This window comes from Ovis aries, chromosome 1, assembly GCF_016772045.2.
Source record: "Ovis aries strain OAR_USU_Benz2616 breed Rambouillet chromosome 1, ARS-UI_Ramb_v3.0, whole genome shotgun sequence".
Classification (NCBI taxonomy): Eukaryota; Metazoa; Chordata; class Mammalia; order Artiodactyla; family Bovidae; genus Ovis; species Ovis aries.
In genome coordinates, this window is record NC_056054.1 from 35528444 (window position 1) to 35550215 (window position 21772).

Here is a 21772-nt window from a genome sequence, read left to right on the forward strand (position 1 = left end):
GAGGCAGGTCAGGTGGTCTGGTATGCCCATCTCTTTCAGAATTTTCCACAGTTTATTGTGATCCACACCGTCAAAGGCCTTGGCATAGTCAATAAAGCAGAAACATATTTTTTCTGAAACTCTTTTGCTTTTTCGATGATCCAGCGGATATTGGCAATTTGATCTATGGTTCTTCTTAAAACCAGCTTGAACATCTGGAATTTCACTGTTCACGTGTTGCTGAAGCCTGGCTTGCAGAATTTTAAGCATTACTTTACTAGCATGTGAGATGAGTGCAATTGCGCAGTAGTTTGAGCATTTTTTGGCATTGCCTTTCTTTAGGATTGGAATGAAAACTGACCTTTTCCAGTCCTGTGACCACTGCTGAGTTTTCCAAATTTGCTGGCATATTGATTGCAGAACTTTCACAGCATCATCTTTCAGTATTTGAAACAGCTCAACTGGAATTCCATCCCCTCCACTAGCTTTGTTCGTACAGAAAAAAAAAAAAAAAAAGAACTTCATGACCCAGATAATCACAATGGTGTAATCACTCACCTAGAGCCAGACATCCTGAAATGTGAAGTCAAGTGGGCCTTAGAAAGCATCACTATGAAGCTAGTGGAGGTGATGGAATACATATAGTAGGTACTTCAAAACGTTAAGGAAGCAGTGGTGTAACCAACTGGTATGACAGAGATGAAGCAATTTGTGCGACCAATTCCAAAATAGTGATCATGCATGGCTTCCCTGGTGGCTCAAAGGTTAAAGCATCTGCCTGGAATGCGGGAGACCCGGGTTCGATCCCTGGGTAGGGAAGATCCCCTGGAGAAGGAAATGGCAACCCACTCCAGTACTCTTGCCTGGAGAATCCCATGGAGGGAGGAGCCTGGTAAATAGGCTACAGTCCATGGGGTCGCAAAGAGTCGGACATGACTGAGCAACTTCACTCACTCACTCATGAAGCACTTAAAAGAAAAAAGAAGGCCCACAGGAGTTGGCTTTTCTCCTTAGTGTTTCTGACCAATTGGTTGCTTAAGACAGACTTACAGTCACTGCCATTTGCAACATCTGCAGCAGCACACTATAAGGGTGCTACAAATAGTAGCAGAAATCTGTCATAGTTTCACATTTGGCCAAGTATTTCCATTTACTACTCTGTTTTGCTAATCCTTTCTCTACCCAGGGACTTCCCCCGTGGCTCAGATGGTAAAGCATCTGTCTAAGATGTGAGAGACCAGGATTCGATCCCTGGGTTAGGAAGATTCCCCGGAGAAGAAAATGGCAACCCACTCCAGTACTCTTTGCCTTGAAAATCCCATGGACGGAGGAGCTTGGTGCAGGCTACTATCCATGGGGTCGCAAAGAGTCAGGCACGACTGAGCGACTTCACTTTCAGTTTCTTTCTCTTCAGAGAAACCCTGATTATGCTTCAAGGCTGAACTCACATGTCACTCACTCCCTCTCTGAGACTTTTGGTGACTTTATCACTACCCCAGACAGAGTTAATCATCCCCTCCTCAGTTTTCATCTAGTAATATGGTCACAACTTCCCTGGTGACTCAGACAGTAAAGAATCCACTTGCAATGCAGGAGACCTGGGTTCAACCCGAGTTGGGAAGATCCTCTGGAGGAGGGCATGTCAAACCACTCCATTATTCTTGCCTGGAGAATCCCATGGACAGAGGAGCCTGGTGGGCCACAGTCCATGGGGCTGCAAAGAGTCGGACATGACTGAACGACTAAGCACAGCACACACAGCACAATATGGTCATATGCCTAGCATAGTATTGAACACCTCAATAGATGTCATGCATTATCCCCTACGAGAAGAGCAGCTTCTAAGACAGTAGGCTAGAGCCCAGTACAACATCTAGAAATGGTAGATGTTCAAGAACAATTTGTTGAATGTAAGTTAAGAAACACAGAAAGGAACCCAGAAGCAGTACACAAGAATTTAAGTTTAATTAAGTTGGGTTATCACAAATGACATATTAACTAAAACTGAAAATTTATTCTCATTTATTAAAAATGTCAGATCTTAAATGACTTGCACAAAGAAGCATATTCAGGAAATTATAAACCCGAGTCTAGCAAGGAAATGTGTCTTCTGATTTCTAGTTTAAAGCCTTTTCCATTTCACCACACTGCCTCAAAAAAAAATTTTTTTAAGAAAAAGGAATTCAACAACAAAACTTAGAATCAGATTAATAGTTGACTGATATAGTTCCTTCCTTGATCATTTATTATCAAAGAAGACAAAATAGTTGCTGTTAAAATTACCACTTCTTTCATAGCATTTGTTTCTTTTGGAATATGTTAGTGAGGATGGGTATTTGTTATACAAAATCTCCCAGCTTTGAGGAGAGACGCTGTCCTGGAATCAAGCTGGGCATTAGGTGAAAGTTGTGACTTGACAAAAGTGTATGGCTAATCATAATGGCCTAAAGAATAGGACCCATTTCTATCCTTCCAAAAAGGTGTTCTCTCTCTAATATATAACAAAGCCATCATAAACTGATAAATGCACAACTATCTAACTAAATAGCAAAATTTTGTAAGAATTAAAGAAGAAATAGGTCAAATATAAATTTTATTTCAAAATCAATGAATTCCATTTTTACTTCTTACTCTAAAAGATTGATAGAAATGTCTATAGCTATAATGGTCTTCCAACAATTTGTTTTGAGTTTTAGGCCTCTAGGTTTAATCAAGTTTGCAGATACGCTTTGGCCTATAGAACTAGTTGAAGGCTAAATTTTCAACTGTTTGTCCATAGTTCTACTACTCTGGAAAATGCTTTCTGAACTTAGCATAAATTTTCCATCGTAAAGTTTACATTTTTTTAACTTGAATTTTTTTTACTGAATCAGTCTAGAAAAATAGCAAAGAGCATTTCCATTAAGTTGCTTATAATGACAGTGTCCATTAATCATCTCCATTTCCTTGTGACAATGAAAACCTGAAAAATATGTCCCCATTTGGCTGATGACCGACCAGAAGAAAGGAAATGAAAACCTTTACAAACACCACAATGCATAAATATTTCATAGTTACTATATCATTTAATCCACATGGTACTGTAGACGAATATAATTATGCTCGTTTTACTGATGAGATACTGAAGCTTATAGAACTTGGATGACTTCCATACCTTATACATCCAAAAAGAGTTTGTTTAGGGTCCAACTTTATGCTATATCACAGTAGGTGTTTGTTTTATAATGTAAGACAAGAAGAGAGATAAAAACAACATTAAGAATCTCACCATAAAGAATTTATAGTCTCCAGTTATTTTCCAGTTGCAATTTTCCAGTATTTTCTAGCAGTGAACTTGAAGAGCAATGATAATTCATCAAATTGTGTGCCCTATGCCGTTCATTCACTCATTCAACAAATATTGAGTGCCTTACTGTGTGCCAGCACTGGAGGGAAAGACAGTTTTTAAAAAATGAAAAGTCAGCATATGATAAAAGGGAATCTTCTGATGTGAATATATTCCCAGATGCTGTCAGAGACACTATGCAAAAACTGTATCTTAGCCTATTCCTTCTTAAAAATTCATGCCAGAATATTGATTCTGACAGAGCCCACATTATCATTGTTGACAAATTTGATAGTAAAGCAAAAAATAAACCATGTTTAAAGGCATCTTAAGTGTCTAACATATATTTAAATTGAAAAAAAAAAGCCTCAAACTTGATTAGTGATACTAACTTGGCAACTTATTGCCAAATGTCACCTGAAATCTCATTCACCCATTCATCCTTCCATTTAGCTAACCATCATCCAGTCATTTAACTGCTAATAAAAATAATAATTTCTAACCCTTTCTGAAGTTTTCTGTGCACCAGACAGTGTTCTATATGCTTAAATAGGTTACCTCATGGAATTCTTTGAGATAAGTATTTCATTATCTCCATTTTAGAGATAACAGACAGGCTAAGAAACTTACACAAGATCACACACTGGCAAAAATGGCAGAAATTTGGTTCCAAGATGCTTTAAACCAGGGGTCCCTGACCTCTAGGATCTAATGCCTGATAATCTGAGGTACAGTTGATGTTATAATAATATAGAGTGCATAATATATGTAATACACTTGAATCATTCTGAACCCCAGGAATGCATGTGTATAGAGGAAAGACAATTTGAGGACACAGTGACAAAAATGGTTATATACAAGTCAAGGAGAGAAGCCTGGTAGATGCCAACCATGCTGGCACCTTTAAGCCTCAGAACTGTGAGAAAATAAATGTTTGTTGTTTAAGCCACCCAGTCTGTGGTATTTTGTTATGGCAGCCTGAGTAACAAACTAATGCAAGTGTACCCTTATATTCAAACCATATACTCTGTCTCCCTAGGTTTAAGAAGAACTTTCATGCATAGTAACCTCGCTACCTGGATATGCACCTGAGTCTTGAAGTCATAAATTACTCAGATACTATTGGAAATATCTAAACTAGGACAATTTCAAGCCTAGTGTCCTTTATTTTATTTTTTTTTATTTTTTTATTTTTTTAATTTTAAAATCTTTAATTCTTACATGTCATAACCCAACTATCTCAGCACTGCAGATATTTGTAGACTAAACTGCGTAAATATGAAAAACAAAATGGGAATAGATATTCAATTTACCAGTAAACTGAATCTAGATAGGTGGATAAAACACAAGTGCTACCATAGAAAGCCAGTAAAAAACCTAAAGTTTACTAATCCCAAAAGCAGGCAATACTATTGTCAGAGGTCTTACAGGTTCCACTTTTTATTTTCAAAAGCAGGTGGAAAGGGTATTTTCTAATCATTAGCAAGATCTTGTATCGTATTCTTGCTCCTCTTGCTTTCATAATTTTTTTTTGGCCGGGGGTGTGGGAGGCGTGAGGTGGGCACCAAGGCTTGAGGATTCTCTGAAATAGGCAGCTCCGCTGCACTAGGGATTTGTGGTCCTCACTGAAGCCCATAGCTGAAGGTGGTATCAATGTCCCTTTGATAAGTTAAAAGATCAACATTTTTATTGGTAGTGTTGGCCTTTTCCTCTGTGATAGTATATGTGTGCCAAGTATTGTGCATCTCATCACAGATGCCAAGGCAGTCACTTACTAGGTCACTCATGTGGCTCCATCTTTAATGCTTCTAACTGTGAACATGAAGTCTGCCTCCTGTACATAAATCCATGATGAAAAAGACCATATGCTGTTATATATCAACATAAATTTCCCAAGCAAATGTTCATATCTTTGCAGACATCAGGCTTCTGTTCCTCCATCCACAGAAGGGAAATAATATTTTTATACAGGCATACGGTAATAAGACCCAGTTACCTTCAAATTCTTACACTTGCAGTTCACTGCCAACTGTTTCCTGCTTCATCACCAACAGGTGCTGTAGCGTAAACCGTTTTGGTGAGGAGACATGCACCTAAAATGCCGTGAGCTGGTGATCTCTCAAAAAGCAACCCTTCCTTTAGAAGAAGTAACAGCTTCTCATAAATATCCCAGGCCTTTAATGATATGCTGGAAAGATTGTGCCAGAAGACCCCTCTACTTGAATTATGTAAAACAGCAAATAGCTTCACACATACTTTATTACTCAGCTCTGCCTCAAGTTAGACCTGACTGAAGTATATGGAGACAAATTTAGCCAGATATGAAACATAACATCAGAATCATATCTTTTGTTCCCAGGTTATTCCAAGACTTCAAGGGAAGGAGGCAGAGATGGCAGAAATAAATGTGATAAAGCTGAAAAAATTTTTAACTTTAGAAGTCATCATGGGTTCTAGTTACTTACCAGCCTTATGAGACTTGACTAAGTCACTTAACCCCCTTGATCCTTGTCTTTTCAATCTTTAGAGTGGGAATGGTAATAGCACCTCAATTGGGTTTTTTTTTAATATGGCCTAAATAATTTATAGTGCATAACAACATTTCATCTCAGAAATGAACTCTTCTTTTAGAACAGCTTATTATCATCCTAACCAGATGATATCTGACAAAGGTTTGAGGATTGAGGACTCTCATGCATTATACGTGTAAGGTATGTTGGTTTTATATGTATGAATGTACTTCCATACATATAGAAATGTTCTAGGAGTATGCCTGGGAATTTTTTTTCTTGGAGCAGAATTGAGTTTAAACTTTTTAAATTATACATATATCCTTCTGAGTATGCATGACTTTTTAATGAACAAAATGTTAGTCTTACTATAGATAAAGTTATAATTGAGAAAATGGTTTAAACCTAAGAGAAAAATGGAGATGGGGCAAAGGGACAAGACTACTTCTCAAAGTTTATGAGAGGGAAGGGGGCTTCCTATTTTAGGGGCAGAAACAGGAAAAAAAGAGAAAGAAGAATATTGTTTCATATAACTGCTGCATTTTTATTTCCTCAGCTCATTGATCTTAATACTCATGCCCAAGTCAGTGCCCAGTAGATGGTCTCACTTCCATTCAGCAAGATAATAATACTCTTAGTAGTTCCCTCATCAATGGCAAACTCTGCTCCTAGAATGGCAGGCAATTCCGATTTATCCCCAGAAGCAAGGCTAACGATTGTGGTTGTTCTCATCTATGTGAACTGGGTTCCCGTCCCCAATCTCTACACCCCACAAAACAGCATTCCAACCAGAAGGCTCATGGATATGGATCAGTATAATTCATCAGCTTCATTGACTAAAGGCCACACAATACCCTGGTTTAGAACTACATTCCCTGCTCTGAGTTCCATTTCAAATTATGTACATGCATATTATCCAATATAATGCCCCAGAGATTATGTAATGAATCCAAGCAACAGCATAAAAATATATAAATTAATGCACAGCCTGTAAAACAAAAAGCTCCACAATTTGGACAATATGAATAAATTCACAGAGTGAAAAAGAATTCCAAAAACTAAATTGCCATTTTCATTAAATATCAAAAGAATTCAAGTCCAGAAGAAATCCTTTCCTAATTTTTTTTTTTTTTTCTGTTTAGTCTCAGTCCTCTGGGATAGAATCGTTTTTTCAGTAGCTGCAATTTCCAAAGCTGGTATTACAATCTAAGTTTCTAACAAGCCTCACCTTTCAGAATCTAAAGCATTAATAAAGATTGTTTAAGCACCAGAAGAGCATCTAAAGAATTAATAAAGATTGTTTAAGACCTAGAAGAGCATCTAAGAATTTTTTAAATCCCTCATGCAAATCCTCAATCATATAACAGTCATCTCAAGCAAAATTACATTGACAGAGCTAGGAACATAGTACCTTTCAGAACCACATGACTATCAGTAGGTAGAGGCCAAGGCAGATCTTTGGTTTTATCACATGGAGGACAGGAAACTGACGTAGCCCATGAAAAGGAGGAAGGAGGGGACTGAGAGACAAAGACAGACAGGTGTTTTATTTTCAAAATAAAACAAAATGAAAACTGGTTTTAAAAATTTGAATCTGAATTTAGCAATAAATGATGGCTGAGTTGATATCCAGATGGTTAATAAGTTGTGGAATTGGAAATTTAAGCAAACTTGAATTTCAGACAACTTAGAAGATTTCCTGGCTGACTGCTTTTCTTGAAGTCCAGAGTGCCTAGAAAAGTGTTATCACATATTAGATATGTTTTCATATTACCTGCAAAAAGCTTTTATAAGAATATACCTATATTTTAACCACTTCCTTATACCATAAAGATCGAGTTCAAAATCCCAACATGCTTATTAACCAAGCTGAAGGACAGTAAAATCCTTCAAGCTAAGAATCCTGAACATCCACTGACTTTCCAGGCTCACATGCCCATCACTATCCCTTCTCTTCAAATGTACTGTGATCACCATCAGGCCTCCAGCTGGCTCTGAATCATCATGTGTGAGCCATTTTGATAAAAGCCTTTATATGTTACTCTGTTTACTCATGATCCTCTAGGATAAGTCTGAATATCCTCTTTTAGGTTCACAGAATAATCTGACTGCCCAAGACCACACGGCTGATAAGAAAAAGAATGAGAATTTAAACCCAGAGTTAGAATGAATTGAAAGCTCACTCTCCTAACCACTTTGGTACCCTCTAGTGGGCTGCAATAGTTGAAATTTGATGATAATACTTCTGCTTTTCCTAAATATGACTATGCCTCTCAGGTCATAAACTATACAGGTTAATTGTACTTAATTATAGTTATATAGTGTGTCCCATATAGAATGGAAAGAGGTGTTTCATTTTTTTGGCAATAGAATAGATAAACTGAAAATACCATGACTAGGAAATATCTTGATATTGCTTTGGCTAAGGAAGCAAAGGATGCTTTAATTTATATGCTGAGTCTTGCAATAATATTTAGAAGGAATCGGAGTAGGGTCAAACAAAATAAAAATAGTCTTAATACAAAATATTTTTGTTAGTTTTAGAATTATATAGACCTAACATTTTCCAAACTTTTCAGATAATCTGATAGTTAGAAAATGTATGTATAAATGTCTGCTTGGGTATGTGTTTGTACACATGCAGCCCATCTTTTAAGCAAAGTCTCTTTTTTTGTGTTAAGTATTGCGAAGTCAGTGTTTTCATCCTGTTAATTTGAAGAATGCCTCTTGAGCACTGTCCCAATTTGCATATCATTCCCCAGCTTCTCTTCTACACTTTCAAAATCTGACACATGTGGATTATATAGGATGCGAGGTGAAGGTCAATAGATGTTACTACAGAAAATATTTAAAAGAAAATTGTACTGTATCTAACTGCTTATTAGCAAAATACACAGTGTTCCACTTTAGATCTTTCAGTGAAGGAGTCATGTGGGTCAGTCTACACATTGGCTGGTAAGTGTATTATTCCTGCCAAATCATCCAGTTGAGATGGGAACATTAATTTATTTGAGCAGACATGTGTCTATGTGGCTTTAACAAAACAACCATATGCTGCACCAACAAGCAGCATAACAAAGAAAGCACAATTAATGCCAGAACCCGCCCTAGAACTTTTGAAAGGGACCATGGAGAATGTTCTTCAACCTTATTTTTCATCGGCATTTCATTTGTTCTAATGATCTTCCACACAAGTCTAGTCCAACACATGTTGTCCCAATTAAGTGTGAATTCTGTGATGTTTTATGTTAGCTTTGGGTTTCCTTCCTCTCTTTAATGAATTTCAACTAGGGGTTTTAGAGCAATATCCATAGTTCCTTGTATGTAGACTCCCCTCCTCTACTCAAGACTTTGCGGTGGGAGGGTCTCTTTTTGCAGGGTTGAGCGAGCCAGGTATAACTGAAATCCCTTGGTCAAATACCATCTTTAACAGATCTTAATGAGATCACTATGGTCTTAAGGCTAACCCTCTGCTTTTAAGTCTGATTTGTAAAACAAAATATATTTTAATGTAAGTACATATAGAACTTTCAGAAATATGCAAAAGTAGGAAGATGGAAAACCCTTTTTGGACTGCTACTGCTGCTAAGTCACTTCAGTCGTGTCCGACTCTGTGCGACCCCATAAATGGCAGCCCACCAGGCTCCCCTGTCCCTGGGATTCTCCAGGCAAGTACACTGAAGTGGGTTGCCATTTCCTTCTCCAGTGCATGAAAGTGAAAAGTGAAAGGGAAGTCGCTCCGTCGTGTCCGACTCTTAGTGACCCCATGGACTGCGGCCTACCAGCCTCCTCCACCCAAGGGATTTTCCTGGCAAGAGTACTGGAGTGGGGTGCCATTGCCTTCTCTGCTTTTTGGACTATCCTCAAATGATTATTGTAAACATTTTTGTGCATTCATTACTGTAATGATTTTATGTATACTTTTTCAATATAATATGGTCATTGATATATATGCTATTTTTGTGTTAATATGATAATAGAGATATATTTCCACACAATTATGAACTTTTTAAATAAGAATTTTAATAGCTAAAATACTGGAGCATATTATAACCTACATATTTTCAGAAAGTTGGATTGTTTCCAGTATTTTGCTATGATAATAAACACAAATGTTACTATTATAGTACTTAGAGATACCTGCTGTTAAGAGTTGTTTGTGTGTCTTTGCAGAAATGTCTATCAATTTAGAAGGGTAAAGGTATGTGTGTATATTTAGTACAAATGGGCTCATGATAACCATATTCTACACACTGTTATGAAAAAGTATTAATGGGCATATTATTTTCATAGACAGTATATTTTGTGGTAGTAGCCAGATTCTAGAGCAGAGTTGACTGAACTGAATTCTGGCTTCAACACATAATAACTTTTGCAAAATTAGCACATTATTTAGCATATCTATACCTCATTTTTCTTACCCATTCAGAGAATAATAGTATATACTTCATAAAATTGTTATAAAGATTGAATCACATATAGTAAGAATAATAAATGTATCTTTTTATTTTTTTAATCTCAATTTAACAGTAATGTAATATTCCATAATACAGTTGTACCATGATTTATTTTACTCATGGACATTTACATTATTATTATCTATTTCTTATAGAACTGTAATAAATGTCCTTGTAAATCTATCTTTTACATATGTTACACATATATGAACATATCTGTTATATCTATAGTTAAAACTTTCAAAAATAAAATTGAATCAAAAGGTATGCACACATTTTAAAATTTAACAAGGGTTGCAACGTTGCTCTCTACTATGGTCATGCTGATTTTACTTCTACATTGCTGACTCTCTCCCTACTCTTTAGCTGATACTGGTTTTCTTGGACTTTTCATTTTTTGTTATTTTAGTAGGTAAAGAGAGTTATTGTGCTTTAATTAGCATGTCCCTCATCCTTAGATATAACAAACATGTTCAATTTCTTTCCTGCTTATATATTTTTAAGGCCATTTAGCTTTTGTTTTTAACTCTAAGAACTTTAGAATTATGTCATTTAATCATAAAAAAACCAACTGTTTTGTTTTTGTTTATAACTCTATGTTCTAGAGTAATGAGTGCTTTGTCTCACATGTTGAAAAATTCCTCAGTTAACAGTTGTCTTTTAACTTATGATACCTATTTATATACACAATTTCTTTTTTACTTATATAGAGTCAGAGTCATCCTTCCTCTTTAAATAATTGGAATGTCATAATTAGTTCCCCTACTCTAAAGTGACTCCCCTGGTGGCTCAGTGGTAAAGAATCTGCCTGCAACAGGAGACAAAGGAGACCCTGGTTCAATCCTTCAGTCAGGAAGAGCCCCTGAAGGAGGAAATGCAACCCACTCCAGTATTCTAGTATTTTTGCCTGAAAAATCCCGACAGAGGAACCTGGCTGGCTAAAGGGTCACAAAAGGTCCAAAAGGTCCAAAGGGTCACAAAGAGTCAGATATAACTGAGGATATGGCAATATAACCATGCCTACTGTAAGGATACTAAATGTTACTGAATCATTTAGTAAAAATATTGCCCATTTAATCAAGTATTTGTATGATTTTGTATGTATATATTGTATATGTATCTTCTAGAATTCATTTTAGTAAAATGTAGAGGTTTAAATATATATTTTATATATGTGTGTATATATATATATATATTTATTTATTTCCTTCAAAGCTCTTCTCTATTACTGACTTGACTTGTCATCCTTATTAATTATTTTAAAAACCTGCATTTACTTGAGACCTTTCTGAATTCACTGTTTTTTCATTTCTCTATTCTTATTCTTTACTATTTTTTAGCTTAGAAATTCTTCTACTTTTGACAAGATTTTTTAAAATTACCTCTATTTTTGTTGTATTTATTATCTTATTTTCTAATTACATTTAGCTCTTCAATCCAGTGACACTGTATTTCAAACAACTTGAGATTCCCTAAGCATTCCTCTTATTAATGTGCTGGTCTCATTTTCATTCCTCTAGAGATGAAATCTACCAAACCCATCAAGTATTTTTCTTCCCCAGAATTTTCTTAACAGAATATATTTATCAGGAATTCTTAAGAGTTTCTTGTGCATAGTCAGTCCTTAGCATTTCTTCCCAAGCTTGACACAGTGTTTGTTTCCATCTGTTACAAGGATGTCATAATTGTTACCTATGTGTGATGGGTCTTTAGGAAACTGGGATGGTCAAGAAGCAACAGTTAGAATCAGACATGTAACAATGGATTGGCTCGAAATTGGGAAAGGAGTATATCAAGACTGTATTATTGTCACCCTGCTTATTTAACTTACATGCAAAGTACATGATGCGAAATGCTGGGCTGGATGAAGCACGACCTGGAATCAAGATTGTCAAGAACAATATTAACAACCTCAGATATGCAGATGACACCACACTTAGGGCAGAAAGTGAAGAGGAACTAAGGAGCCTCTTCATGAAAGTAAAAGAGGAGGGTGAAAAAGCTGGCTTAAAAATGAAGATCATGGCATCCAGTCCCATCAATTCATGGCAAATAGATGGGAAAACAATGGAAATAGTAACAGGCTTTATTTCTGAGGGCTCCAAAATCATTGCAGATGGTGACTGCAGCCATGAAATTAAAAGATGCTTGCTCATTGGCAAACAAGCTATGACCAATCTAGACAGCATATTAAAATGTAGAGACATTACCTTGCCAACAAAGGTCCATCTAGTCAAAGCTATGGTTTTTCCAGTAGTCATGTATGAATGTGAGAATTAGATCATAAAAAAGCTGAGCACTGAAGAACTGAAGTTTTTGAAGTGTGGTGTTGGAGAAGACTCTTGAGAGTCCCTTGGACTGCAAGGAGAGCAAACCAGTCAATCCTTAAGGAAATCAATCTTGAATATTCATTGTAAAAACTGATGCTGAAGCTGAAGCTCTAATACTTTGGTCACCTGATGAGAAGAACTGACTCATTAGAAAAGACCTTGATGCTAGGAAAAATTGAAGGCAAAAGGAGAAGGGAGTGACAGAGGATGAGATGGTTGGATGGCATCACTGATTCAATGGACATGAGTTTTGAGCAAGCTCCAGGAGTTGGCGATGGACAGAGAAGCCTGGTATGCTGCAGTCCATGGGGTCACAAAGAGTCAGACACAACTGCGCCACTGAACTGAAATGAATGTGTGATGGGTCTCTAGGAAACTGGGATGGGCTGGGGGTTGCCAGGGCATCTGTGCTTACAGGGATATTCTGTTTAGAATTCTAGTTAAGACATTTTGAAAATATTACTCTTTCTGAATTTACCAGCACTTTCAATGTGAAATCAAATCAAATGTTTGATTTTTCTAAGTATTGGGTTGGCCAAAACATTCATTTGGGTTTTTCCATAACATCATGCAGAAAATTTCAAATGAACCTTTTGACCATTCCAATATAAATATATAAATACAGTATATTATTTTGTTTATATTTTATTATATTCATATAAATGTTATATTAATAGGGATCAAGCCTCATGGTTAGTCATCTACAAAAGACACATTTATTCCTTAAATCATGACTGTTAAGCCTCAGAAATACTGCTCAAGTATATTATTTTTCAATCAAAGAAATATTCAAATTCTAAGATTGCTGTCTCATTTATGTCTCTTTTAATAATATTTCCCACACCCATGAGAGATACTGGAAGGATGGAGGGACACATTTTTTTATTCTTTGTCTCTCTTTTCTTTGGCTTCATGCAACCCACATGTCTTAAGTTATGTCTTCTACTTGAGTGAACAAATTTATAGTGCAAATGACTATATTTGAATGTTTTTGTATTAGCCTTGCATATAAATGGACCCAACAATTCCTGGCATGTAGAAGTCACCCATTCACTCACTGGCAAAACAGATCATTCCTCCATTCAGGAAGTACTTGTTAAACATCTACCATGTCAATAAAAATAAGCAATAGATTTCAACCAGCATTTCACAGAAAAGGAAACATGCAAACCAATAAGCCAATGAAAGTAGTTCATCTTCATTAGTACTCAGGATAATGCAAATTAAAACCATGGTGAGCCATCTCCTTGTAACCCTGAGGTTAGCTAAAGTTAAAAATCTAATAATACCAAGTATTGCCAGTGATGCAGAGCAGGATGGGCAAATTCCAGCTCATGGTCCAAATCTGGACTGCTACCTGCCTTTGTACAACCCATAAGTCAAGATGGTTTTTACATATTTTAAAGAAAAGTATAAAAAGGCTATTAGACTTTCATGGAGAATAGTTGCTTGATTATGCCACTTGGTGCTAAAGCCTAACATATTTATTACATGGCTCTTTACAGAAAAAGTTTGCTAACCCCTGATATGGAACATAAGAGTATATTTTCCTTGTACTGCTGGTAAGAGTGAAAATGAAACAACCACTTTGGTAAACAATTTTATGTGTCTAGCAAGATTAACAGTTGCAAACCCAAGCAACCTGGCAGTACCCTAGAGAAACACTTGCCTACTTGAGCAACACTGTGTACAACTGGCGGGGAGGAAAATGGAACAAATTCAAATGTCCACCAAGCACAGAATGGAAAAAATAAACTGGAATACAACACACAGAGAATTCTGCTATTGACACCAACATGGATGACTCTCACAAAAAAAGCAGCAAGCAAAAATACAAGTTTTAGAGTAGTTCTGTCTACCAGGAATATGTGAGACACATTTAATTTAAAAATTTCTAGTAGCCATATTAGAAACAAGAAACCGATAAAATTAATTTTAGCCTGGTATTTCAACCTGATGTATCTACAGTTATTATTCCAACATGTAGTCAATAATATAAATTACTGATATATGACATTTTTGATCCCGAATCCTCAAAATCCGGTGTGCATATGTATAGGGCATCTCAAGTTAGACGGGCCACTTTTAAAGTGCTAGTAATCACATGTGGCTATTAGCCATCATATTGAAGAGCCCAGTTTGAGAAGTTGAAAACAGTAAGTTCTATTTATATTCCATCATTCAAAGTAAACAAAACTAAATTTTATATTATTTAGGGATATATGATATGAGGTCATATCTATATCACTACAAAGAAAAGTGATGGAGTGATAACTCCAAGATCCAGGTGATTCTGATGTCTTGTTTGGAGGGGCTGAGATGGAGGACTGACTCTGGGGGACTCAAACATGCTGATAATATTCCATCTTGTAAGTCTGATAATGTATGCATGGATGCTTGTGTTTTTTTTAAATTATGTCATTATTATTAGTTTGCCTCTACTCAACCTTTATAAAAAATTGAAAATAAATCCCTGTATCAGTAGCCTGCCTCAGAAATAACTTGTAATACAATCACTTGTGTAAAACCTTTTGATCAGTAGAACAGAATGCAAATAGAGACAAGTTATTATCTATTATTGTTTCCTATAATTTTTATAATTGGAAGGTCCATATGTGCAGAAGTTGCCACAAGGTAGATACTTTAAATAGAGAGAACTGAGCAATACAAGAGAATGTAAACTGTTAGCTGATACCCACAGAACAGAAGAGGAGAAATGGGAAAAAAAAATCAATGAGGAAGAGAGAAATCTACATAAGTGGCAACAGAGACATGTGGAAGTCTTGAAGGGTGACCAGCTGTTGCATCTCTGAGATTTGTCAAAAAAGACTTGTGGGGGAGAGTCAATTGACAAGAAGCTGTCACGGAGGGCTGGTGGGAAATGGGGAGGTGAGATCCTCAGGGGTGGGATGGAGGGCAGTAAACTATACTGGGAAAGAGCCCCGGGCAGATGCAGTGCTTGAAACGCATCCTAATCTGCCACACAGACTGTCTACACACAGGGAGTTGCAATTGGCAGCAGAAGCACGTGCTTGGCAGAGGCAAGGCGGCTTCTTTTTCTGGCTCTGCATCTTTCCCATTTTACCATCTTCAGTGATTGACTTGAGGCAGAAGAGCTGAGTGCTCTGCATTGTATTTCTTTCGCTATTAAGATGTGGTGATGAGAAAACTAGAGTGTGTACAGCCTAAAACAGGAGTGGGGAGCTGTGTGGATACCAAGTGGGCTCCTTCCAGGACCTGTCTCTGTGTGGGCAGGAAGAGCCATAGTTATAAGACTGCCCATGGACTGTGGCTTACCAGGCTCCTCCTTCCATGGGATTTTCAGGCAATAGTACTGGAGTGGGTTGCCGTTTCCTTCTCCAGAGGATCTTCCTGACCCAGGGATCAAACCCGGGTCTCCCGCATTGTAGACAGAAGCTTTACCGTCTGAGCCACAAGGGAAGTCTAAGACTGCCCTGGTCTTCCCAAATAATCTGCCACAGAAGTGTTCAAAAGAGGATAGAAAATGGTGTCCCTTTGGAAGATCACATGTCCATAAAGCTACTAACCCTGTAGAAACTGGGTTAAATTTCATTTCAGTCTGTGGTTTAAGAGAACACTGGAGGCCATGTTAAAAGAGAAGTAGTAGAAATACATAGAAGTAGAAATATTTTTTTGATGTTCACTCTTACCCACACATAATAAAGAATGCTTAAAATCTACGCAAAAAAAAAAAAAAAAACAAATAAATGAAATATATGGAAAGGTGTTTGCAGATAGGGTTTGGGGGTTCCTTGGGAATATTCAATCAGAGAATCTGCAAAGCAACTGACACCACAGTTTAGCACTAAGCTCTCCTCAGAAAGCTCATTTGGTTCATTGGGGGAACTTCTTGGTTCCCCCACAGAGGCTAGGAAAGCCTTTGGATCAAGTCAGGCACTGAGCAAGAGTTGATAGTACACCTGCATAAGCATGAATGATCATGCACAATTACCTAGCATATTTGCTAATCCCTACTGCCTGCCGCCAGGAAGTTGCTTTAGATGCATGATTTCACTTGGCTTCAGAACATGCCTGACAGACAGAAACCACATTCTCCAGTTCATAGATGAGGAGACTGGACTCAGAGAGGAGTGCCTTGCCCCAGTAAGATGCTGAGCTGGGACTTGAACTCTTTTTTAATCCATCAAAGTTCACATTTGTCCCACTGTATCATGCTATCAACTCCATGTATTGAACACATTGCTGGTTATTACATACAATTAATTCTTACAACCATTCTGAAGGAAATATACTTGTAATAGTATCCTTATTGTGTTAGATAATGAGGATGAGAGGAGTTATTTTTAAAAGCTAGTTTTCTGTGGAGGCAAAGACAATTATTTAATAAGGACACAGTTATTAAAGATTTACAACATGAGAGGTGATAGTCTAAGTGCTTTAGCATGCATTTACATACTCATCCCCAGAACAATTTTTTTTAGATAGGTATGATCCCTTGGAGTACAAGGAGATTGAACCTGTCAGTCCTAAAGGAAATCCGTCCTAGATATTCATTGGAAGGACTGATCCTGAAGCTGACATTCTAATACTTTGGCACCTGATACGATGAACTGGCTCATTGGACAAGACCCTGATGTTGGGAAAGATTGAAGGCAAGAGGAGAAGGGTGGCTGAGGATGAGATGGTTGGATGGCATCACTGACTTGATGGACATGAGTCTGAGCAAGCTTCAGAAGTTGGTGATGGACAGGGAAGCGTGGCATGCTGCAGTCCATGGGGTTGCAAAGAGTTGGACATGACTGAGTGAATGAACTGAACTGATAGTTATCATTTCTGCCTCTCAGATGAGGAAAGAGCACAGAAAGGTTAAGTGACTTAACCAATGTCATGCAGCAAGTGAAAAGAACTGAATCAAAGTTTAATGGTGGGACTCTATTAGCCCACGCCCATGCCACACCACTATACCTAATATGGGCCAAATACTCAGGTGAGGAAGTGACTGTGATGCTTGAATAAAGAGACCCTACATTAGTACCCTTCCTTTTACTTTCTTCCATACATAGTTTTCTTTCCTAAATCCATCTATGTACAATTAGGGATACAGAAAAATAGAAGAGGTATAAACAGAACCCACTGGTTTGATTTATCTGTGTCCCTTCTTCCCCAGAATGATTGGTCTAAGGCAGTCATGGCAATTCTGATTCTGAAAAATAAAATGTAAGAGGAAGTCTGTTGGGGTTGCTCCTGAGAAAGGATTCTGCTCTCTCTATAAACGTCATTCTTTTCCTCTGTATATAGTTATATGTGGATGTGATGCCTGTGATGCCTCTTGCTACCAGCATGAGAATTAAACAGCCCTGAGGATGGTAGAGCCATGAGATGGAAAGAATCTGAACCTTGATGGCATTCTTGAATCACTAAAATAACCAGGAGATTCTTTCCTACCTCAAGACTTCCCATAAGGGAAACAATACCAACTGTCCTTTGTTTGAGCTATGTTGAGAAGAGCTGCCTGTTACTTGCAGCCTAAAATATCCTGACTGAAACACAAGCTATTCTCAAGTAGATGTTGGAATCTGGAATGATAAATTAGGCTAGAAGGAAAGTGAAAGTGTTAGTCGCTCAGGCGTGTCTGACTCTTTGTGACACCATGGGCTGCGGCCCACCAGTTTCCTCTGTCCATGGAATTATCCAGGCAAGAATACTTGGAGTGGATTGCCATTCCCTTCATGAGGGAATCTTCCTGACCCAGGGATCACCTGGATCTCCTGCATTGCAGGCAGATTCTTTACCATCTGAGCTACCAGGAAAGCCCAAGCTAGAAGAAAAATCACTCTTATTATAAACTGGAGTGATCTGCCTCAGGCAGTATGTATCTATCTTGCAAGCGTTGACCAGGAGGTTGGGCTACTGTTTGCAGAGGAAATACATTAATTGATACAAGAGTTTGGACCAAATTGTGGCTTCCAACTCTAGTTGTCATTCTTCCATAGGCAATATAAATAAAATTTGCAAGTTTTTATAATTTAGAGTTGCCAGAAACAAGTATACATTTTTAAGAAACAGGATAATCCGTATGTCATAATTTTAAAACAGCTAGTTTTTATATTCATATAGTGACAAAGATTTTAAATAAATAAGCTGTGAGGTCCTACAGAGGATCCTATTAATGTGAGAGCAGTAGGATTTCCCAGGTCAGTTAAATTTCTTCCCACCCCCCCCCCCTTGCCTCCAATTGATGTTCTTGCCAAAATCCCTTTTGAAAAATACTAGTGCTGTGTTTTAACTCCTTCCTTTTTCTTCTTGGCAAAACAAAGCTAAATTCCTGACATCCTTCCTCCCTGAACTCAAGTAACTCTGGCTTCTGCACACATATACACATGTATGCTAATTACTATCTGCATATTAGACTGATATGGATTGGATTCCATACTAGAAATAATAGCCTCATACCTGAAAGCACGCACGAGTCTGGTCTACTCATATTACGTATTTCATCTTGGGATCATCCCTGTAACCTCCCAGTCCAGAGAAGAGCTGGCTCATCTGGAAAGACCCTGATGCTAGGAAAGATTGAGGGCAGGAGGAGAAGGGGACGACAGAGGATAAGATGGCTGGATAGCATCACCAACTCAATGGACATGAGTTTGGGTAGACTCTGGGAGTTGGTGATGGACAAGGAGGCCTTGTATGCTGCAGTTCATGGGATCTCAAAGAGTCAGACATGACAGAGTGACTGAACTGAACTGAACTGAACTGAACTATAACCTCCCAAGCTTAATTTGCCTATCTTCAAGCTTGCAAAACCTACTTATTCATCTGGTACCCTGATCCACTGTAAGATTTATATTACTGTGAGAAAGTGCTTCCCAAGATTGATCAGTTATTTTTTTTCTCTCCATTGGTCTCAGTTCTTTAACTTGCAAGGCCATATTGAATAAGAACACTCTCAGATGACAGCTTTGGGCATGAAGTATAGAAAGAAAAGCTCTTTTCTGTCCTCTTAAATATTCACTTCTTTCAGATAAACGTCACTAGGTCCTTCAAACACACTTTAGAGGACATTGTTTGGAAATTATCTTTTTTTTTCTTTTTTATGAGTACAGTCTGATTAATATCAACATCCCTCTGAAAGTGTAAAATTTCAAGGCTGAACACAAAGTTTGTCCCAAGCTCAAATTCTATATACTTGGGATATGTTTTGTGCTAGAATTTGTATGGCAGGATGGCAAATCTCAGCTGTATGTTTGGCTGGCCTCAGTTGAGTTCAGCCAATGAAAATGGCTAGAGGGAAATCAGAGTGTAGAAAGACTCTGCGGGTGCCCTATCCAGATCTTGTTCATGCACAGGGCTCCCACTGAGCATCTGTAAGGATTAGCTTCTCATGACTCACTGTTGCTCCTTTCTCCAAAGCCTCATGCTTGGCTGAATGAAAAGTCATCTAGTATAAGAGCTTCCATCCCACCTAGTTGTTACCCAACATTCACTAGCTTGCTAATATGGTAGCATGAGTCTCAAGGTGGGATCAACTCTCATGTTCCAGATTAGAGTGAAGTTAGAGGCCACCAGATCCTTCAACTCCTCTCAAGCCTCATCCTGCTTCCCGAATTCTCTTTCTCCTGAGAGAAAGCCTTCAATCTACCAAGAGTATCCAAATCACTATATTGGACTCTGCTTCTAAGAAAACCAACCTAAGACAAAGTACTTCTTCTCTGTTTCCACCTTGTCTCAGAGCCACCTCTCAGGCAGAAGTGGTGTCTCCACATGATTCCAGCTGTCACTGGGATCAGTATTTCCATTTTCTCTTCTTATTCCTTCAGTCCTGGAGGTGATAATGGTTTCTTGATGTTGCTATTCTCTGGGTCCCTTATACCCCTTGTTTGTTTCTTTAACCATGTCCACACCACTGCAAGTAGTCTTTTAATAGATCCTATTCATTGGAACCATCTGTAGTGAATTGGCTTCCAGCTGGGATCCTGCCTAATACAGCTGGCTAGAGACATTACTTTGCCAACAAAGGTCTGTCTAGTCAAGGCTATGGTTTTTCCAGTGGTCATGTATGGATGTGAGAGTTGGACTATAAAGAAGGCTGAGCACCAAAGAATTGATGCTTTTGAACTGTGGTGTTGGAGAAGACTCGTGAGAGTCCCTTGGACTACAAGGAGATCCAACCAGTCCATTCTAAAGGAGATCAGTCCTGGGTGTTCTTTGGAGGGACTGATGTTGAAGCAGAAACTCCAAAACTTTGGCAACTTGATGAGAAGAGCTGACTCATTTGAAAAGACCCTAATGCTGGGAAAGATTGAGGGCAGGAGGATAAAGGGATGACAGAGGATGAGATGGTTGGATGGCATCACCGACTCAATAGATGTGGGTATGGGTGGACTCCGGGAGTTGGTGATGGACAGGGAGGCCTGGCGTACTGTGGTCCATGGGGTCGCAAAGAGTTGGACACGACTGAGTGACTGAACTGAACTGAGTTCACATTCACTTGGAAGAGTCATTTTGTGATATATTATGAAATACGGTATGTCTCAATTCTTCTTTAATTATAAGGTAAGACTTTTTCTTCACATTTTGAATCTAGATTGCCTTGTGCCTTTCTCTGACCAATAAGAGGTTAGCAAACACAACGCAAGCTGGGATTTAAAAAGTGCTTGCTTGCACACTGGGGCTTACACTACACTGCTCTTGGGGGCTCTGTGCACATTTTAAGCTCATCTGCTGGATGGCAAAAGACATGTAGTCCAGTCACCCACCACTCTAGCCTTCAGCATGCCAACTGCTAGATGTGTGAGTAAGGATAACCTGAACCGTCTAGCTGCTGGTCAATCCCCCAGCTGAGGGCAGATGCACAGGCAGTGTGCATCAGCCATGCTCGGCCCAGACCAGAAGAACCACCTTGCTTAGCCATAGAGTCAGATAAATAAATAAATGGCTTTTGTTATTCTAAATCACTATTTTTAGGGGTTGTGTGTAAGGCAGCAAAATCAGATATGTTTTTGGTTGATACCAAATAAATCTTAAAGCTGAACATACTATGGGTAGACAGCATTCAACTGTTGTCAGCAACATCATGGTCTTTCTCAGCTACAAGGTCACCTAACCCAAGGTTGCACTCTTCCCAATATACTTCACATCTAGTGACTGAGCAAATCAGGAGCATATGGTAGGTCAGTTCCTTCTGTA

General features: G+C 38.1%; 1 non-coding gene across 1 annotated transcript; it reads left to right on the top strand.

Annotated features, from left to right (window-relative positions):
• The first annotated feature begins 726 nt into the window (after positions 1–726).
• On the top strand, positions 727–798 carry TRNAS-GGA (transfer RNA serine (anticodon GGA)). Its single transcript has one exon. It is a non-coding gene; the product is annotated as a tRNA-Ser (tRNA).
• Positions 799–21772: the final 20974 nt, after the last annotated feature.